Source organism: Pseudonaja textilis, chromosome 5 (assembly GCF_049901715.1).
Source record: "Pseudonaja textilis isolate UNSWEBS1 chromosome 5, rPseTex1.2, whole genome shotgun sequence".
NCBI lineage: Eukaryota > Metazoa > Chordata > Lepidosauria > Squamata > Elapidae > Pseudonaja > Pseudonaja textilis.
The window spans coordinates 9,811,388-9,833,256 of NC_141994.1; positions in this window are offsets into that span (position 1 = coordinate 9,811,388).

Sequence of the window (21,869 nt, forward strand, 5' to 3'; positions counted from 1 at the left end):
TCTCAAGAAGAAAAGGTATGATATAAATTCTGCTGATTATTAGAGTACACACCTCCTTTGAGTGAAATAAAAACCAGTATATTTATCTGCCTTGATTATTTTATAAATAACTCAAGGTAGCAAACATACCTCTTTCCTCCTCCTATTTTCCCCACAATAACAAGCCTTGAGGCTGGCTGAACTGAGAGAGTGACTGGCCCAAAGTCCCCAACCAGCTTTCATGCTAAAGGCAGCACTAGAACTCATGGTCTCCCAATATCTAGCCTGCAGCCTTAACTACTGGCTCTATATAGTTAATAGTCAGGTGTCACCCTGCCTAATATTATCATACCTTTTTAAAACAAAACAGTGTATAATTTTCACACTGGAAATGCTTAAATTCATCTAGATTACACTCTTTAACTTTATAATATTAATAATAAGTGCATAATATACAGATGTAGGGAAGCTTTTATGTACACAGAAAGTGCACTTATTATAGAAGGAAATATATGCCTAGAAAATCTAAGAAGAGTATAGTTGTTATGATCCAAGAAAGTAATAGTAATTAGATTCCACTTTGATATTAAGGTCCCATCACAAATTATATCAAGAGAGTTGCAATGAAGTGTTTATTTAGCTCTTCTTCCCCAAAAAGTCAAGTCTTGTAGTGACTTCTGGGGTGGGAAAGGAAGTAATTTGTCATGTGGTACAGCACTACACAATGCTCCATAGTCGTTTACAGCAACATTCTGGGTGCTCATTTTACCAATCTTGAAAGGATGGAAAGTTGAGTCAACCTTGAATCAGGACTGAACTCCTGGCTGTGGGCAGAATTAGCCTGAAATACTGCATTCTAACCACTACGCCACCACAGCTCCTATTTCATAGATGATAGATAGATAGATAGATAGATAGATAGATAGATAGATAGATAGATAGATAGATAGATAGACAGACAGACAGACTATGGATATAGTATATATCTATAGTATATATCTATATAATAGATATAGGATATAAGTATAGTATATAAATATAGGATTAGATATAGGATATGTGTGCATTGTGATTGTATAGCTATCTGCTTTAAATAACAACAGTAATGTGGCATTGCTCCTAACAAAAATCAATACAAAAATAAATATGTTTCTGCCATAGCAAATTACGTACTCAACTTTTTCATTGAGAAAATTACTATACTAGGAGAGAACTCGGACCACAAATACAAAGCTAGTCATGCTTATTTTTGAAAGTATCACAGATTGTGAAACATAAATGTCCGATCAGATATTTGTGTCAAGTAGTAGTTTTTCTTGAAGTGCTTACAATGTCTTCAGCTATTCTAATTTTAATAACCTTTTTCCATTTCTTCTGAAACATTTTTGCTTTGGATAATAATTCACCACAACAATGTGGTTTATGACACCATTAGAAGTTCAGAATTAGCCGGCTCTTTTGGACCACTTTAAGCTGCCACAGACCTCCCCCCACTTCCTCTGGTCAGGGGGAATTGCCTTCTATGGCCAGTTTGGTTTGGCTGTAGGGGAGACTGGACACTTGGCTTTTACTCCATCCAAGAAAAAGCTAACCAGTCATTTTGCAAAATGCTTGTTAGGCCTTAAACAAGTTCCTTATTTATGTGCACAGATCTAGTGGTTTTTTTGAAAGCACTATATTAATCTTTTAAAATAAGAACAGGATTCAGTAATATTCCAACATCCAAGAAGCCAGTATGTGCTGTGAGTGATAAAAAGCTAGAGTTGTAAAATATATACAGAGAGAAGCTTGTGTCCAGGCAGCACAAATCCATCAGACAGCAAAACTCCAGAGATTTCAATGGCTGTCTGAATTTCATACACACTTCCTTCCACAGGCAACACAAGTGAATTCAACATTCAGTTAATTAGGCAGACTGGGAGTCAATACAATAGACATATCAAAGCTTTGACCATTTAGAACAATGAAGTCCTGAGTCAAAACTAAACAATATAGTCATAGCAAGATCAACACTATCTATACTGAAATCCATTCTAACCAACAGAAGGCATTTGAAAACTCCAGATGTTGGTCCTTTTAAAAATTATTTTTCCCCACTTGAGAGCACAGGATATTTTGTTCTTATATGGCTTCAACATTTAGAGGAGGATATGGCATTGATCTATTCTCATAAATGCCTGCATTCCAAGTTGCTAGGTTCATGGGTCCAGCCTAAGAACTCTTTGATACAAGGCTACTATAGTTGTGCTACTTGATTCTCCATTGTCTTTTTCCAAGTTGGGAAGAAACGGGATCCTCTTCAACCTTCTCTTTAACTCTGATAAGAAATAATTCTATGGAGATTCTCAGTCATCCAGGTCATAGTTGTCCCAAAAGTGTTTTTATTCTTGAAAAAGCATCTTTGGGTTTCCCTCCATGACATTCTTCAAATATTATGAGCCTCGGTGGTGCAGTGGCTAGAGTGCAGTACTGCAGGCTACTTCTGCTGATTGCCAGCTGCCTGCAATTTGGCAGTCCAAGTCTCACCAGGCTCAGAGTTGACTCAGCCTTCCATCTTTCCAAGGTGGGTAAAACCCAAATTGTTGGGGGCAATATGCTGACTCTGTAAACTGTTTAGAGAGGGTTGTAAACAGGGTTGGGATTCAAATTTCTTAACAACCGGTTCTGTGGGCATGGCCTAATTTGTGGGTGTGACTTAGTGGTCACATGACTGGGTGGGCATGGCTTGCTGACTGGGTGTGGCTTGTATGCAAATATTGTAAACATTTATGTAAATATTGAATTTTTTATTTAAAAAGAGCAACTTTTACCCAAAATCAGGCAAAGCAAGCAGGCAGATAGAGTTGCTCACAGAATCACAGATTCACTCAGAGATCTATCTTTCTGCAATCTATTGCCTGAGTCTGTCATATAAAATTTGCTTGCAAGCAAACTCATAAAATATGCTTGCAAGCAAACTCACAAAACTAACTCACAACACACCATGTATATAAATAATGAATTTTTTTATTTAAAAAAGAGCAACTTTTACCCCAGATCAAGCAAAGCAGGCAGGCAGATCGCGTTGCTCACAGAATCACAGATTAATTCAGAGATCTACCTTTCTGCAATCTATTGCCTGAGTCTGAACTGAAAAATAGAAGCATCAGTCTTATAGAGGTTGAGATCTGCTTTTAGATTAGTTAGAAAGCAAGAAATCCAATGATTTCCTGCTTTCTAGCTAATCTAAATCTCCCAGCACAGTAGAACAGCTGATTGGGGGGGGAGGTAAAATGGCAGGCAAGCATGCCAGGTAAGGAATGAGAGGGCAGGGCAAGGAGGGGAAGGACCAGCCAGTGGAGCTATTTGCCAGTTCTCCGAACTGCATAGAATAATAACAACCAGTTCTATAGAACCGAACGGACCAGGTAGAATCCCACCCCTGGCTGTAAAGCACTGTAACATGGTATATAAGTCGAAGTGCTATTGCTAAGTGCTCCTATTGTTTCTGCTTGTTTTCTGGATGTGCTGTGCTCACATTTGAAGCAAAATATGCATTAGCAAATACACATAAACATATCCAGATATTAAAATGAAGAGGAAGATACAATCAGGGAGACTGGCAGTATGGAAACTAAAATGAAGACAGAATTAACAAACTGAGTCTATTTAATCTTGAGACAAGAAGGATAAGGTAGCATTTTCAATTACTTGAAATTCATACTAAAAGTTTTTTAAAAATTCACTTTATCATGTTGTGCAGAACATGGAAAAATGGATCTAAGTTGCAGGAAGACAACTAAGTTGTATGAAGAATTAAACAACAGAATGATTTCCAGAGTGACAATGATGACAACCTTTCATTTAAAAGTATTCAGATTGATCTGGACAACCAGGATTTGGATTTTTCCACTGAGCATGTCTAAATGTCTCATTTTAATTTTATGAAAGAAACAGGGTGTGGAAGAAGAAAAACCCAATCAGGAGACATTACAATGGCAACTTAGAAATACAAGTCTCTCATAAAATTACCCACACCAACCAAGTGCTCCATTACCAAAGTAACAAGAGAACAATCTTCTCCCACAAGAGAAGATGTATAAGAACACAATTTAAATGAGCACAAACACACTGCAGCAATCTCGAATATCAAAAAAATAGATCATCTAGGCAACATCTCTCTTCCAACAAATGGATACTCATACAATTTTATCAGAAAGCACCTGATCACTTAAACCACAACAATCACCAACACAAGATGCAAAAAGAATCCTATTATATACATCTGTTGAAAGAAATGTCTATCTGAGCTCAGTTCCAAGTGGGAAGAAAGACACAAGAAACATGGAGACTGCTTGGAAGGATGGTTTAATGGTGGACAGGACTATATGATTTGAGGTCCTGAACAAAATTTAACACATGGGAGAGAGTGGGGTGAGAGAGGGGTGAGAGAGAGAGATGTATACCCTCTCTTGGGCTTTGAACATGCTTTCTGTTCCTGTGAAAGAAATGTATTCTGATTGGTTGCCAGACTCCCATGGGGCCATACAGGGGTAATTTTGTAGGTTGTCTTGAGTCCCAGGCTTGGTTGAATCTTGCTGGATGGTGTAAACTTCCCAGGTGCCATGTGGTGAGATGGGTAGAGGGCTTATCCTATCATGTCCTGAGGGCCGTGTCTTAATTCCATCAGCCTGGAGCTGAAGTGGGAACAGGGAGCTGCAGGGAGCTGCTTTGTCTTTAAAAACATGTTTCTCCTTTTCTCATCCAGGGAAATATAATATTCTGCCTTTTTAATACTTCCTAGAATATTTCATTCTTCTAGAAGACGGGTGAGTGCTAAATTTCTACACATGAAAAACATCTCAGAAACCCCAACAGACTATTATAACCACGTGGTGTCACTGAAACAGACAAATCAACTAAAGCCCTCCAAATATCTTAAGCAAACCAAAAGATCTAGCAGCCCCTGAAGAAGAAACAGGAGTCATCTACAACAAACAGTGTAGTGATTACAACAACCACTCCATAGGACAAACAGGAAGAAGATTGGCAGAGCACATCCATGAACACCAACTAGCAATCAGAAGACATGATGAAAACCCTTAATTTCACAACATATAGACCGACTTAATATATTTTCAACTGGGAAATTGTGAGCCAAGACAAGTAAAAATAAATCACCAGATTATTCCAGGAAGCCTGGCACTCTGACCAATCTGCCATCAGCAAGTACATAGGGATAAACAACATTTACATAACATTCAAAAGAGACAATCAAAAAGCCAAAAAGGAAAGAAAACAAAACACCTCCTCACCAGCAATCAACATTCAAATGAGCAGAGATAAATGCAAAGATTAACACTAGACCATCAATCAAGGAGTAAAAAATACCCCAAGGATCTACCAACTCAGACAAATAGTAAAGGGCCTAATCAATGAGCCATCAATACCACTCCCAGGACACAGGCAGGGCAAACCACTAATAAATGAAACCAAACCTCACTCCTCTTTAGCATTAGATTATGTTAGCCAGTTTAGTAAAGCAACCAAGTATGGAGAGCATCAAGAGACCCCATAGGTAAAAAATATTGTATGTAGTACAATTAATTTGATTTTACTAAAGAACTTTGATTCATGTACAATGAATGTGCCTAAAACACAATTGCATTGTCTTTGTTATGTGATAATATTTTTATTTGAAGCTTCGGCTTTTCTGTGAGTTTCTAAATGGATTCAGGAGAATAACATTCTGCAGCAGACAGACAAATAGGGACAGTTGATAGTCTTTTCATTGTATTTATTCTTTCCATGAGTAAAAAGTTAATGTAGGTGATCCTTCCATTCTCTCCTCATTCTGTTTCCACGGAAAGAGAAATCAGAATGAAGTTAGTGTGGATTTATCTGTGAAAGAGAGGGCAGGATTGCTCTTTCAATCAGCCAAGAATTGTGTCTTACTATTCCACACAGCTATACAAATTACAATGTCAGAATATGTCAGCATATAAAAAGATATCCAGTGTTACCATTTTTATTTTTTAAAAAAATCATTTTGAGATGCAGTCAGCCTGATGAGTCTCCATGTGTCGGGGGAAGGAACTCCTGTTATCCTTTCTGGATAGCAATTTAAATGTCATCTTTAAAACTCCTGAGGACAGGCCTGTGAAACTTAATCGGCTCCCATTATGCTATTTAATCATTTGAGAAGCTGCACCTGCTATTTCTTTCTATCCTCCACATGTATCAAAAGGTACACATCGTATTCAGCAATAACCCTAGCTTAACTGCTACTCGTTTCATTTCACTTCCTTTTCCCATTACATTCCAATTATCTGATCATATCTCTCTGGCTTCTACTCTCTACAGAATTCTTCATTCAATGAATCAGTTATTTACATTACCTTTTCCCATTATATGGTTTACATTGTTCAAAACTTTTCTTATTAGTTCTTAGTAACTTCTTGGTTTTTCCCATGCCTACTGAAAGCTGCGTTATTGGTAAAAGCAGATCCTTGTTAGAGCTCACCAGTTCCTGCCTCTTTCCTCCTCTGATCATTACTGTCTCTCTTTCTCATGCTGGGTCAGTTTCACATTTGAGACATGTAAAGTGAAATTGACAAGTGTTTGAACTTCTGTTTTATAAGGGAGAGCATAGATTGCTCCATTTCAGCAAATTATTTTAAACTAAGTACATTGAGGATAAAGTACAGCTATGCAAACTTGCAACTTCTGTTCACATATGACCTGTATTTTCTTGGTTGTCATAGAATACTTTTTGCTATGAAAAGAACACGTCCAATTGCTTGGAATTTGCTAGGAACAAAACTATGGATTATTGGATTGATTGTATCTTAAAAGAACTGGTAAACATTTGTTAGGCTAAAACAGACTGAGCTTGATCAAGATGCTTAAACTGAATTTTGTAGGCCTTGGAAATGAAAAATTTAAAGATTTATGTCTGTAAAAAAGAAATAGGAGTGTTGAGATTTGTTTATTTATTTTTATTTATTTATTTATATCAATTGCTTACAAGATAATAGGTATAAGTAAAAACATAGTTATGAATACATGGATATATATAAGAAAAATAAAAAATAAAAGAAACAATAGGACAGGGACGGTAGGCATGTTGGTGCGCTTATGCACGCTCCCTACAGACCTCTTAGGAATGGGGTGAGGTCAATAGTAGACAGTTTAAGGTTTTGGGGGTTTGGGGAAGAAACCACAGAGTCAGATAGAGTATTCCAGACATTGACCACTCTGTTGCTGAAGTTGTATTTCCTGCAATCAAGTTTGGTGTGATTAACCTTGAGTTTGTATCTATTGTTTACTCTTGTGTTGTTATGGTTGAAGCTGAAGTATTCATTGACAGGTAGGACATTGCAATGTATGATTTTATATACTATACTTAGATCAGACCAAAGGAGGTATAGTTCTAGGTTTTCTAGGTCTAGAATTTTGATAATTGAGCTTATTGGATCACTCAGTGATAAATCTGAAGTGATATTAGTTCATACTTTTTAATAATGTCTTCAATGCTCTGAATATAGGAAATTATCCTAAATGTTTAGTACAAGAAAGCAAATATGATTGAGCAGATGTAACAGAGAGTTTGAAGTATATTCAAAATATCCAGTTCTGTTCAGAAAACCAAGTCAATGAACTTGACAGGGCAGTTGAAAGCTTAGAGGTTTAATATAACTGAAGGAATTATATCTTCAGTACCAATGTGGGTTTCTATTTTTGCTGACCCACGCAAAGAAAAATACATAATGGTCTCCAAAACAAAACTGAAATCTTTGGAATGGGCATAAAGTAATAGCCATAGGGCAAACTTTAATTACTCTGTCAACATTTGGAAGAAAGCTTTGTAAATAAATTTGTCAGGTTACAATATGCACATTTTGGGAAATGCAGTGCAGATTTATACTGGACATTCAGTTTAGAATTTTGTTATTCTGCAACTCATTGAGAATTCATGAGTGTAAGAGAATGTGTTTATTATTGATTTAGGGAAGCACACGATAAAATGAATTGTCATACACTATAGCAAATTTTGCACAAAAGTAGAATAGCATAATAGGTGCTGAATTTAGAGGGTGAGAATATGATGGAAATAAAATGTACGAGAATAAACATTTTATAAATGGCTAATATTGAACATTGAGTAAAATAGGGTATACTTTTCAATATGTAAGTGAAGAAATGAATAAAGAATGTCTGTGACATAAGAGGTACATTGGTTTGAGAATATGAAAGATTTGCAACAAAAATTAGGGTTCCCCCTGTCATCCATAGCCACTTTATCTTACCAGGGTTCATTTGAAGCCTATTGTCTCCCATCCAGGTTCCTACAGCCTCCAGGCATTGCAAATAGGCAGTCACAGTATCAGCTGAATCATTGATTTAGTTTAATATTTATAAATAGTAAACCAATTGCTTTGGTTTCATATTTCTGCTGCTTATCCTGAGACTTTAGTGTGATGAGTATTTTATGTTCTTGCTGATAACAGATTTTGGGTTAAGATTGTAAGATATTTATTTTGAAATTTAAGTAATAGAATCTGGATCTTTGTCCTTTTTTGCCAACCAGTGAGTTCTGTAATCAAAAGAATATCTTCAAATTCATTCTAAATAAGATATCTGTGCAATATTCAAAAGCTACATGCAGGATGTAGAAACACCGTAGGCTCCCAGTAAAGAGCATCTGCAAATAGCTTGGAACTGCAGAGGTAATTTTCGGAAAACCTACAAATCACAGATCATGGAAATGGATGTTAAGAAGAACAAAAGAGTTTCTTAAAATGTCCTAAATAAAAAAGGGAGAAATTATCAATATACCAGCTACAGCTACAGAGCATTTCAGATATAATCATCAAACGAAATTGTAGTCTGCTGAACTATAGAAGTAACTCCATGAATCAGTGATGCTTCATTCCAGAAAGGATATAATTTCTTTAAAGTGTTAATTTTGTATCCGAACTCTCTAACAGAACATATGATTCACCAAGAAGTTTTGAAGAAGAGGCTGAAAAGACATAATTGAAGCTGGAAACCCAAAGAAACATAGTCAAGGAATACACTTGAATGAGTTTAAGCCTCCAGAAACAAATGAATTGTAGCCTACATTTCTAAAGAAATGCATTGATGATCTAGCCCAGATTCCTTTAGAATCCATGGGCCTCAAGTCCCAGAATTTCTAGGACTTGATCATGGCCCCCAATCTAGCCAAATCTTCATTATTATCCTTGAAAAATTCTAGAAAATAGAATGGCAGATGACTGGTAGAACGTAAAGAACTGAATGGTGGGAAAACTACAAACCAGTTACTTTATGATCAGTACATGGGAAGGTTCTTGAGAAGATAATAGACTTCGATGTTTAAACAAACTGAAAATGATCTGGTGATTGCCAGAGCAAAGTATGTCAAGAAATTATGTCACCAAATTAATTTTTCCTTGTTTTCTTAATTTTCCTGTTGGATTGTGAGAAGGTTGCAGATATAATATAGCCTGAATTCAGCAAATAATTTAATAAAGTGCTCCATAGCATTTTCACTAGCAGGTTGATTATATTTGCCTGTATGGCATGCTACTAACTAGATACATACTGTAGCAAAGAATCTTAATGATTCTTCATCAAATGAGGAAACGTTTGAGTGAGTTGCTGAATAGGAGTCAGCAATATGATTGGATGAAAAAAAGGCAAATGCAGTTTTAGGCTGTGTATATGGGATAGGATAGGATAGGATAGGATAGGATAGGATAGGATAGGATATTTGTTGCCATTGTCTATTCATTGCAGGTTGAAGGCCTCTTCTACATGTTTCCAATCAATAATGGTCCTGAGCTTTATTTTGAAAATTGGGCCTGCTGATGTCATCAATCCATCATGTTTAGCTTTCTTTCATGGAGATTTTTATCAAGTGAGCCATTCCATGACTGCCTTAGTCCACCTGCCATCTATTCTTCTTGCTATCTGGCCAGCCCATTTCTATTTCGATTATTTTAGTCTCTTGATGACATTGCATACTTTTGTATGTTCTCTAATCCATGTGCGAGTCTTTCTATCATGTCTTGTAATGCTGAACATGTACCTTTCCATGTCTCTTTGCGCCATTCATAGCTTTTGTATCAATAAAGGAAATGAAATGGTGTGTTAAAGGTGGTTGGCAGGCATTTGGCAAACTACGCATAATTTTCAAGAACACCCTTCCCCTATGCCTGAAGAGAAACATTTTTGATCAGTTGTGCTATCTGCTCTAATATATGTCAATAAAACATGGACACTAATCTCACAATATACTATACTGTACCGTATTGCACTGTACTGCACTGTACTGCACTGTACTGTACTGTACTTTACTGCACTATATTATACTATACTATACTATACTATACTATACTATACTATACTATACTATACTATTACTATACTACACTACACTACACTACACTACACTACACTACACTATACTAATACTATATTATACTAATACTATACTATACAATATATCACACAGAGCAACAAAATACAGTTTCCAAATGACAGTGGTAATCACTTTATTTGCTGTGTGTTAGACCCACCACAACTATTATGTCCAATAATAGTTTTTTTTAAAAAATAAAAATAAAAATGATAGAAACTAGAGCAGGTTCACTAAAAGGCAATAAGGATTATCAAGCCGCTATAAGATAAATTATTTCTTTTATAAGGTAAAAAGAACTTGAAGAAGTGGGTTTGTTTAATCCCGAGAAGAGAAATTAAGATGGAATATAGTAGCACTTTTCAAATAATTTGAAGGATGTTACAAGTTCAGAATGTGGAATCGTTAATCTGAGTTACAGAAAAGCAAAGGGAAATTGAATGTTAGAACATAAATTCCTAGTAAAGAGAAGGTTAAGACTAACAATATATTGATTACCCAGATAGGTGATAAATACCTCTTCATTTAATGTATTTAAATGGATTCCTACAAGTGAATAGGTGTTAGAGTCTATATTTATGATTCTAAGTATCCAAAAGAGAAATACATATACTGTACAATATATATCTGTTGTAAAGTAACCACTGAATAACCCAGCTGATGAGTCCACCCATTAATTTGCCAGACTAGAGCTTTTGAGAGATAGAGAAAGGTGAAGGGCAAGTTAAGAGCCAACTCTTCCCTACAAGTTTATAACAGTTAGGTCTAGCAGATAACCATTCATGAAGTTGGAAAACAGAACTGAACAAGAACTAACATCAGACAGGTCCTCAGTACAATTGGGCAGGGTGATTGGTTTTGTCTTGAAAGCTCAATGACATGGAATATCAGAATAAAGTGAATAGAATTTCACAGAGGATAAGAATGGGAGTTTCAAAATTTTATCTAGGAGTCACAAACTAAATCCACTCATCTTTGCCAGAGTGAAGAAATACATTTTTAGGGCTAGGCATAATGTCCCCTTTTCTATTACTGTTTTGTTAGCCTGTAAAATTAATGTGCTATTGAGAAAAAGTAAACTAAAAATTATTACAGGCCTTTTTTTGTGTGTCCATGTTACATTATGTTTTGTACTATATACTGTGTTTTATTTTATGAAGCCTGGCCCTGTAAATATGTAATTAAAGTTTGAAACAGGAAGACATTTTACTACTGTAGGGCAGTTATTCTAAAAATTCCTCTGGCTAAAACCACCTGCACATGAGAAGCTGTGGGGAGGAAAATATGATATAACATATTTTATTTTACTGCATCTTTTTAAAGGATTTTCACATTTGTATGTTGTCCATATCCAGGCAAAATGTAATAACTGTTGCAGTGTTGCTTTTTTTCTGTGATAGTATTGTGTATCACCTGCACAATACCCAAGTTTTGCATAGCCAAAGTAAAAATGAGGCATCAGATTATAATTTTAGGTTATAAAAAATGATCTTGCAGAAAGTAAATTCTCAGTCTATCTTGAACCTGGGCTAAAAGAGGTGAATCAGCTGGATGCCAGGCAAAAGAAGAGACAGATAACTAACACTTGTAATCCAGAACAAGCTAGAGCTCAATCTTAGCTTACTGTTTCTTTTACCATAGACTATACAGTAGATTGCATTTTACATGAGTTGAATTCCAATAAAATTTAAGGAGAAAGAAAGGCCTTCTAACACTGCTTGTTAGGATGTCATTGGGTGAATTGTATGAATTCACATATCCCCTACTCTCTGTGAGTATCTATGGAAAGAAACAGGTTTTTCCATTCTTTACTGTAATATTTCCATTCTAAAAAAGCAGTAATAGAAAAAGGAAACATATTCTTTCAGTGAGCGGCCTAGACATTAATCCTTTCTTAAAAGAGTAACTATTGTAGCTTCAACTAACGCTGTTTTAAAATGAACAGTCCTGCCTCTCTCCATATATCCAAATCTGAATTGCCTGTATTACATGCTATTTCTCTGCCCATTTCCAACTCTTATAAGTTAGACTTCCGACAAGTGGGAAAAAATTTCATGTTATTATGGATCATCCAAGTCCTTTTCTGAAGTCGCAAACGCTTAAAGTAAAACCATAGCAAGAGATTCAATCAGGACAATAGAGAGATAAATTCACAACAATACTGATAATGGGGAAGTAGGTGGCATTAAAGGAGGCCCTGTTCATCGTTAAAAGTTTCTTTGCCACAGTGAAAGAGTACATTAGACTGCATATAATATCACAATAAATGTTCTTTCAGTGCATTGAAAGGCATCATGAGTACAAAAAGCCACAAATCATAAAAGAATAGCCATGAGTTGTTTTAGACTTAATGTGCAGACATGAATACTTCAAATAAGATAACATGCCTCTATCATGTTCCTCATTTGTGAAAAACAGAATGGATTCAATTCCGTACTATTCATGCAAGGCAACTTGTAGCCTTTTGAAAAATTACAGACACAGCAGCTACTGCAACCACATTTCACTGGTATATCATATTTTAATTTGCTAATTGAAGGGCATTTACATTTATTTAAGTTTATTTACTAATATGATACTCAGGCTTCTAGATAATTTTGTAAAGTTTATACTAACCAATAAATGCTCCCTTGGAGGAAGGGTGAGGAAATGTAGCAGGTCTGAGTATAGGCTGGGGAAAAACCATATTATGCAGCAATACAATACATATAAAATAAACTGGGTGTCTGGGTGGATTGCAAAAATCATTTGATCGAACATGTAAAACAGTTGCAAAGAAAATAAATGGACTGACAGACTGGGTCAACAGAAGTATTGTCAAGCTTAAGAGAAATCACTGTTTGTCTGTATTCATCTTTTATTTGAATGTATCTTGAATCTGCATTTAGCGCTGAGCATCTTATGAACAAGCTGGATTGTTAATAAACTTTGTGGTGACATGCAGACAATAACACATAAGCATACCTGTCTTTTGTGTCCTGATCAGTGCACACCCGAGGACCTCATGGCAGTGTGACAGAATGCAATTAATTTTGCTAGTTTCTGGGCAAGAACTGTTTAGCTTATACAAATTTTCATCTTGTATTTTATCTTTTAATTTTTATGTTGCATAGTATGCCTTACTTACTGTGATGCTTCTGATACAAATAAACAAAAACAAGCTCGAATATATCCAAAGAAAAGCAACTACTATGATAATGATCAGTGGTTTGTTTCTAATTTTTTACCACCAGTACTGTGGGTGTGGCTTGGTGGGTGCGCTTTGCGTACCCACACACACTTTGCGCACATATTTGCCAAACATGCACTTTGCGTGAATATATCCAGGGGAACCATACACCAATTTGCCTGTAGGCTAAAGCCAAAACTTTCACTCCTTTTCACTCCTTTTTTTCTTAAGTTTTTGTGGGTACTTACATGTATGGCATTCAGCTTTGTTCGGGTATTTTCCCACGTCATTGTAGTTGTGCTTTTAAAGTTGTAGCAATGTTTTGGCAGAATCGCATCTGCCATCATCAGGCTTCTGATTGTGTCCGTCTGTCCAGTCACAATCAGAAGCCTGATGATGGCAGATGAGATTCTGCCGAAACGTTGCTACAACTTTAAAAGCACAACTATTATGACGTGGGAAAATACCCGAACAAAGCTGAATAACACACACACACACGTATGTATGTATGTATGTATGTATGTATGTATGTATATGTATATGTATATGTATATGTATATGTATATGTATATGTATATGTATATATCCTGCTTTCCTTCACTGCTGACAGCCCCAGGGAAACAGCAATTTTCTTCCCCATTACCAACTGTGCAAATAAATAAATGCATAAGTAAAAAGAGCACGTCTTCTCAAGGCATGCAGAAAATAGTCAAGGATCACATAGAGTTCATGGCAGCTGGGCGTTAGGGGAATGAATTGGAGTCAATTAGCTCCTTGGTTACTGGGGTAACTTTTCATCTCTGTCACCTGAAAAACAAAATATTGGATTCACTGCCTATAATAAGGGGAGGCAAGATGATAAAGAGGCAGTATACACCACAAAGAGCTCAGGCAACTTCTTTAGATATTTTTTTTTAAGCCTGCTGTTATTTAACCAACCCCAGAAGATAAGACTGCTAATTACTGTTTAAATCCACATTTCCCTGCCTATAACTTTCTCCCAAAGAAAATAGCAAAGATATAAGGCCTAACTAAATTATTAAAAAGCAACGAAGATAGTGAATACTATAAAGTTTGGAATTGTTGGTATGAATGGTTAAAGAAAAAGCAACATTTGACAACTGAATAAGTTATGAAACTATGGAGGACCTGCGTGTAATCATAAAGTATTCTGTGAAGTTAAAACATTAAAAGAACGAGGAAAGTATTGTAACAAGGTAGTTCACGTCAATGTTATGGGGTAAAAGAAAACAAGAAAAGTGTAACCAATGCTCAATACGTGCTGCAAAATGTATATATGTACATATATTTGTTTATATGTTTGTTTGTTTTTTAAAATGTTTTAAATATATGAAACTTAAATAAACTTTATTTAAAGCAAAGATAAAAGAGAAGGCTCCCCCCCCCCCCCAAAGCAAAGGTGGCTTTCTGACAGCATTAAGATCCAGCCATATAAATATTTGGGGGTGGGGAGCAGCAGAGAAGAGGTGCTGTTAGAGACCAAACTTTTGACACTGAGATTTCCATTCTTACCAACTCAAACAAACACATATTTTTGATTGCTAGTATTTTTATTTATTTGATTGAAGTTGCCGCCTATTCGCCCATGGCGACTCAAGGCGGCTTATACAACGTAAAAATCATATTTAAAACAAAAAATAAAAGAAGAACTAACAAAAGAAGAACTAATAAAAGAAGAACTAAAATAAGAACTAACAAAAATAATCAAATTAGTCAAATACAATAGAACAAAATTTCTCTCTCTCTCTCTCTCTCTCTCTCTCTGACAGTGTCTTCACTGTTCAGAACTCCATAGTGATTTACTGGATTTGGAATGATTTCCCTCTCTGTATGTAAGTTTGGTGCCTACCTTTATACCTGCACTTCATCCTTTCATGTTAATCAGAATGAAAGACTTTCTAAACAAATTGAAATAATCCTTACTGGGGTCTTTAAAGATGCTGCCCTGTTCTATAACTGTTAGAGCACAAGAATCGGACTGCATCTGGGAGAGTTGGTAACAAAGCTAGTTTACAACATTTTAGTGCTGACTCCCTACAACTGATTAGGAGGATTAATCAACTGTACTCAAAGATAGTAGCAATTAGGTACTTTTTTCTCATTCAGGAAACAAATGAGCTACTCCCTCCCTGCATGTCTAAGAATGCACTTGTTTCCATTTTAAATGAAGGTCGAAGCTCCTTAACAGCTGCTGTATCCTCGGCAAGGATATTTAAAACCTTTGCTGTGGCAGAGAAACTCAACCAATTGATTCATTTACCTCATAGCTTCAGTTTCACACAACCAATAGCTGTCCCTGTTAGGAAAAAAGGTATAGTTCACTAACAAAAGTTGATGCTACTGCATAAATTGATTCTGCTGCAACCTATACTGTTGACCAACCTATTCCATCATTTACTGTATGGAAGAGATCGGGAAAATCCTCTTTATTCATTGATTTGACAGCCTAAGAGCCAGTTAAAAAAAAAAAAAAGCCTTGTAACTCAGGTCTCTCTGCTCCATTCAGTACTTGCTTACTATACAAGCAAAAGCCACCTTCTACTGTGTCCCACTTACATGTCAATAGCACCTGATTTGGCATGAACCCAAACTTATTCAGACTTCTTATAGATTTAGAATTCGTTATTAGCCAAGTGTGATTGAACCCACAATCTCCGGTGCATAAGCTCTCAGTGTGTATGTATGTATGTGTGTGTGTGTGTGTGTGTGTGTGTGTGTGTGTGTGTATATATATTCATATATATATATATGAAATCCCCTGCACTGCCTGCCCTACCACATACATTGGACAAACTAACAGAAGAATAAGTGCACGCATTGAAGAACATAAGAACTCAATCAAAAAAGAAGAAACGACCTCTTCCCCGGTCCAACACCTCAAAGCCACAGGACATGAAATTGATTTTAAAAATACCAGAACTATCGCCAAAACCGAACACTTCAACAGCAGAATAATCAGAGAAGCCATAGAGATAGAAAAACGCCCACACAGCATGAACAAATGAGATGACACCTCCCGCCTTCCAGCCATTTGGAAACCCGCCTCATGAACAGATGAGTACCTAACATGAAGAAGGACACCAGACCCACACCCATGAGAGCCACACAAGATGCCACCACCACACTTCCATGTAGAAAACAGACTCCCACCCACTCAGAAGATGAGACACGACCATGGACCAGAAGCTGCACGGCAGCTGCATCACTACCCACTTCAAACCCTCCGAGCCATACATGAAGCAAACCGACACCCACTATGAAGATGCAGAAGGACCACGAACTCAAGCCAAACAGCAAGATCACAACTCACCAGCTCAAATCCCCCAGCAACTAAGACTAACCTGAGCACAACCAAGCCCCCACCTGAACAGAACACGCTCCAACCAATCAGAACACGGCTAACCCCCAACCAATCAGAACACAGCCAAACCCCTACCAATGAGAACACACCCCACCCAATCAGAACACAGCCAAGCCCCCACCCAATCAAGTCCCACCCCCACTGGCAGTTAAAAGGAGGAAGCAACTGCAATCTCACATTACTCTGAGAAGCACAGAGCCGGAGACAGAAGCCTGAAGATGATGAATGAGACTTCATCGAAACGTTGCCTAGATACTTCAATCTTACGTGGGAGAAAACCCGAACAACCAAAGATCCACATATATATATATATATATATATATATATATATATATATATGCAACAAGTGATAAATCATGATCATAATAAAATACAATCATCCTAATTCACAAGATACAACACTCAGTGATAGTCATAGGATATTAAATAAGCAATCAACATAACTCATAATATACTAAATAAAAGCAATCAACATAAAACATAAGGTACCAACAATCAAGTTAAGTCACAAGAAGCTAACGAAATAGGTTAGATGAAAATGTTAATAGTAATACAGCCGTACTAGGTGATCCTAGGTGATTGCCACCCCAGGGCATAAGACAGTGTTGTGGGGATTAGTTTCTTAGCTGAGTGGTGGCATGGGGAAAAACTGTCCTTGCATCCATTGTTTTGGCATGCAATGCCCTATAGCATAATCTTGCGCATCATCTAACCCCATTTTGTCATATCCAACCTAGCTAATCCAGTTGTTCCATCTCTGCTAACACGGACTGATTTTCCTTTAACCAGTCTTGGTTTGACAGTGAATGTCATCCAGTGAATGCCATACAGCTAAGCAATAACTGACTACCCACTCTAAGAAATATAAAAATAATCCCCTTTTCAACGTAGTTTAAGATTTATTACTTATTCAATACAGTTATTACAGTTAAAAAAAGAGGCAAGTTTTGAAAAAATAATGGAGCCAACTAATTTCTCACTCCAAGAATTCTATTTTAGAAACTCGTAACACTCCAACCAGTTCATCCAACCCTTGAACCCCATTTCAGCCTGGAAAGGCCGCTAGGTTATTTGTGCTTATCTACAAACTTCCAGAACATTCTTGGGAAGAAGATGTGGTATAATATGGATAGATGCTGCACCAAGGAAATCAAAAAGAGATATGAGCCAAGGATACTTTCTACCTCCCGTTTATTTATTTGTTTATATCCCACCTTCATTATATGTACAAAAGCCCTGATGGCGTAGTGGTTAGAATGTAATATTTCAAGTTAATTCTCCCCACAGTCTTGAGTTCAATCCTGATGAGCTCAAAGTTGACTCAGCCTTCCATCCTTCTGAGGTCAGTAAAGCGAGAATCCATGGGGGGGGGGGATATATTAACATTGTAAAGTGCCCAGAAAGTGCTGTAAAGCAATATGGGGAGGTGTATAAATCTAAGTGCTACTGCTATAGCTATTGCTATAATGGTAGCAGCAAACATATGTAACACTCCTATTTTAATCAGCAACTCTATGAGGTAGATTGAACTGAAAGTGGCTAACCCAAAGTTACCCAGTTGGCTTTCATGCCAAAGAAGGACTGGAACTATTGATCTCCCTGTTTCCAATCTGGTGCCTTAACTGCTAGATCAAACTATGCACGACGAAGTTCATAAACCACTGATTTTACGCATTTATTTCACCTATCCGGATCCCTTATTTGCATAACAATACCTAAAATTAGGGGATTTTTCTTTGATTAGATTCAATGACCTTCCAACAGCAGTCATTGAAGGGAGCTGCTAGAACCTCTTTTGAACAGAGATTGTACCAATCTGGTTGAGCAGCAATTAAAATACCAGAACATGTTATATTGTAATCTATGCTGATGCTAACCATTCATCACCAAATATCCTGGTCACACTGATTCCTTCTATCTCTAATTGTTACTATCAGATCAATCTGATTCTACTTCAATGACTAACCAAAATACCATTCCATAGTTTGCATAATATGCCATAACTTCTCTTCTAATACCTCTTAGACATTCTCCATTTTAATAGAATCGACAATTCTATTACTCTAAATTGACTTAATTTGCTTACTCAAATTGCCTAATGACTTACTACAGTGGCTCTTAACCTGTAGTCTGCAGGTTAGAGTACGGGTTAGTCGTAGTGGATCCCTGAGGATCCACTATGTCAGGCTTGTCCAACCTGCGGACCATGGGCCGCATGCCGCTGCCACCGCCGCCACTTCTGCCTCCACTGCCGCTGCCCTCACCGCCGCTCTGCCGCCGCCGCCGCTGCCCCCCACCGCCGCTTCTGCCCCCGCTGCCACTTCTGCCACCGCTGTTGCTGCCACTTCTGCCCCCGCCATCACTGCCACTTCTGCCCCTGCTGTCGCTGCCGCTTTTGCCCCCGCCGCCGCCCCTGCCGCCACTGCTGCTTCTGCCTTCCAGTCCTGCCTCATCTAGCCAGGCCATTTGCAGGAGGAGAGGTAGGCGCGAGGCGGGCAAGCTTTCTCTCCCCTGCCGCAAAATTTGGCCGGAAAATAAACCGTGATTAAAAAAACGTGATAAAAAATAAATAATTTTTAATAAAAAATTAATAATACATAATAAAAACATCTCACTAACTTCATTTCCAAATAAATTTAATATGTTAACTATGTTTTATATGGTTTTTTTGGATGATCAGGTATCATTACTGTTATTTTATTTTATGTGTGGCCCAAACCAAATTTTCATCTTCTAATGTGGCCCAGGGAAGGTGAAAGGTTGGACACCCCTGCACTATGTCATCACATGGGCTCCATGAAGGCTTAAAGAAATTTTATTATTTCAATCTTGAGTTAGGTCTTGGTGGTCTGTGGCCATGGTCCGTGGCTAAAGTATTTAAAAGGGGTCCATGGTGAAGGAAAGGTTGAAAGCCATTGCCTTATTATATTAATTTTATGCACAAAATTCTTAAGCATATAATGTTAGTTGTATTGCTATATGATGTTATACTTTTTTTTTCTTCTAAACAGTTTCTGTTCTTTAATACTATAGGGTAACAGAGTCAAAAAATCACTGAATTCTATTGATATTTGGTGGTTAAGTGTGACTGCCTTTCAAAGCAGTTTTGCTGGTCAGTAACTGAAATACAATAACTTACAGCTTATAAACAGCATTTTGGTGCTTGAAACGAGATCAATGATTTTTAAAAAAATAAAACTGGACACATCTTCCTCAAAATAAAGAGCTCATATCAGACAGTCACTTTAACATGTTATTTCTCCCAACTGCGAGGAAAACTTTGCTCCAACGGCCATTTTCTAATTTACCTCAGTGATAAGGCCTGTGATTGGAGGATTTCTTCCTGGATGCAAAAGTATTCACCAATTCCCATTTCTACGGTGGGATGCAGCAGGGCTGGGGAAGGAGTCAAGTTTTGAAAGAAGGTAATCTCATGTTTGGAGAAGATGGAAAATCTATTCTATTTTCACACTGAATGAGAAAAGTACAAGAACCCCCAGCTATGCGCTGGCCATGAGGCAAAGGCAACATCATGAGGACATGTTCTTAAAGAACAATTAGCAAGGGTTGTTGCTTTTTTTTAAAACTGCAGTTGTCCATGGATTATTTTCTGATCTGTTATCAGAAATGAGACTGAATTCTGTCTCCTTTAGTGGTCTTGGAAAAGCAGAATCCAAGAAATCAGAATTTCCAGCTTTGACTTCTACAGTAGTTCAATATTTAGACAATATTGAAAACCCTGAAATTTCCTGAAGGTATAAGACCGTACCGCTGAATTAGAATATAAATGACTCCATGCCTTTCCATCGATTGGTGTAAATTGTCCTTAACAGCCTTAAGTTGTGATCTGCAAAACTGGAACTTAATTATGCACTGAAGAAACTCAGCAGGTCAATAAAAACTAAGACTTTATAGATTTTTATTATAACTTTCATTTCTCTGTTTAATATGTACACATCTAGTGCAGTCAAGCACAACCGAAACCCATTACATTCATATCCTTATGCTAGTAACAGGGTGTAACTGTATTTTGTGATGAATATCTTATATCAAACGAGAATATGATTTGGTCTCACAATTTGTGAGTTTTTTCTTTTTAAAATCACTGTGAAAGATTGCATGTGAGATGCCAATATAAAGAAAAGGTGCCCAGGAAAATCAGATTGGAAAGTTCTATCTAGTGGTTACATTTAATATTTAAAGATAGGCTCAATTAAAGCACCAAGCAATAATCTAATAATCTACTTCAATATTAGATGAATTTAGATGCATCTGATTTTGTAGGTACTGAGCAGTCTATTTAGATAATGACATTCAGTAGAGTTACTTAGTAGTACAGTCACCATTACTATATGGGACCATTCTTGAAGACCACCCAGAAGCTTCAACTGGTCCAGAATAAGCAGTAATGGGCAAGCCTCACTATGTACAAGTAAAAACTGGCTTTCTGAACTGCAATAGTTGCCAATTTGCTTTGGGTGTAAATCAAAATATTGTCACCTGTGAAGCCATATAAGGCATACAACCCGGTTACTTGAGTGTCTGTTAGGGCATGTCAAATTTTTCAACTTTCAATTTCCAAACATTAGGGGTGCTCAAAAGTTTTGACATGCTTTGGGGGTTGTAAAGATATTTTGGTTACTTTAATATAATTCAGATGTGCTTGGTAACTAACTACATAAATATAACTTAACATTTTGTTTCATTATGTACCTCTCAGCCAATATGACCTGGTAGGCTGGAGTATACCAGGTTGCTTTACTTAAGCAATGCCATCTATCAGTACCCCAGAAGTGCATCGTCTCCTTCACAGAACTTACCCTGTGGAATGAAGTAAGACTTGAATGGCCCCCAACTTTCTGATACTTTGAAGAGCCCTGAAGTCTGGGATGTTTACCCAGGCCTTTGCCTTGACTAAAGCATAGGAAGTTACATGG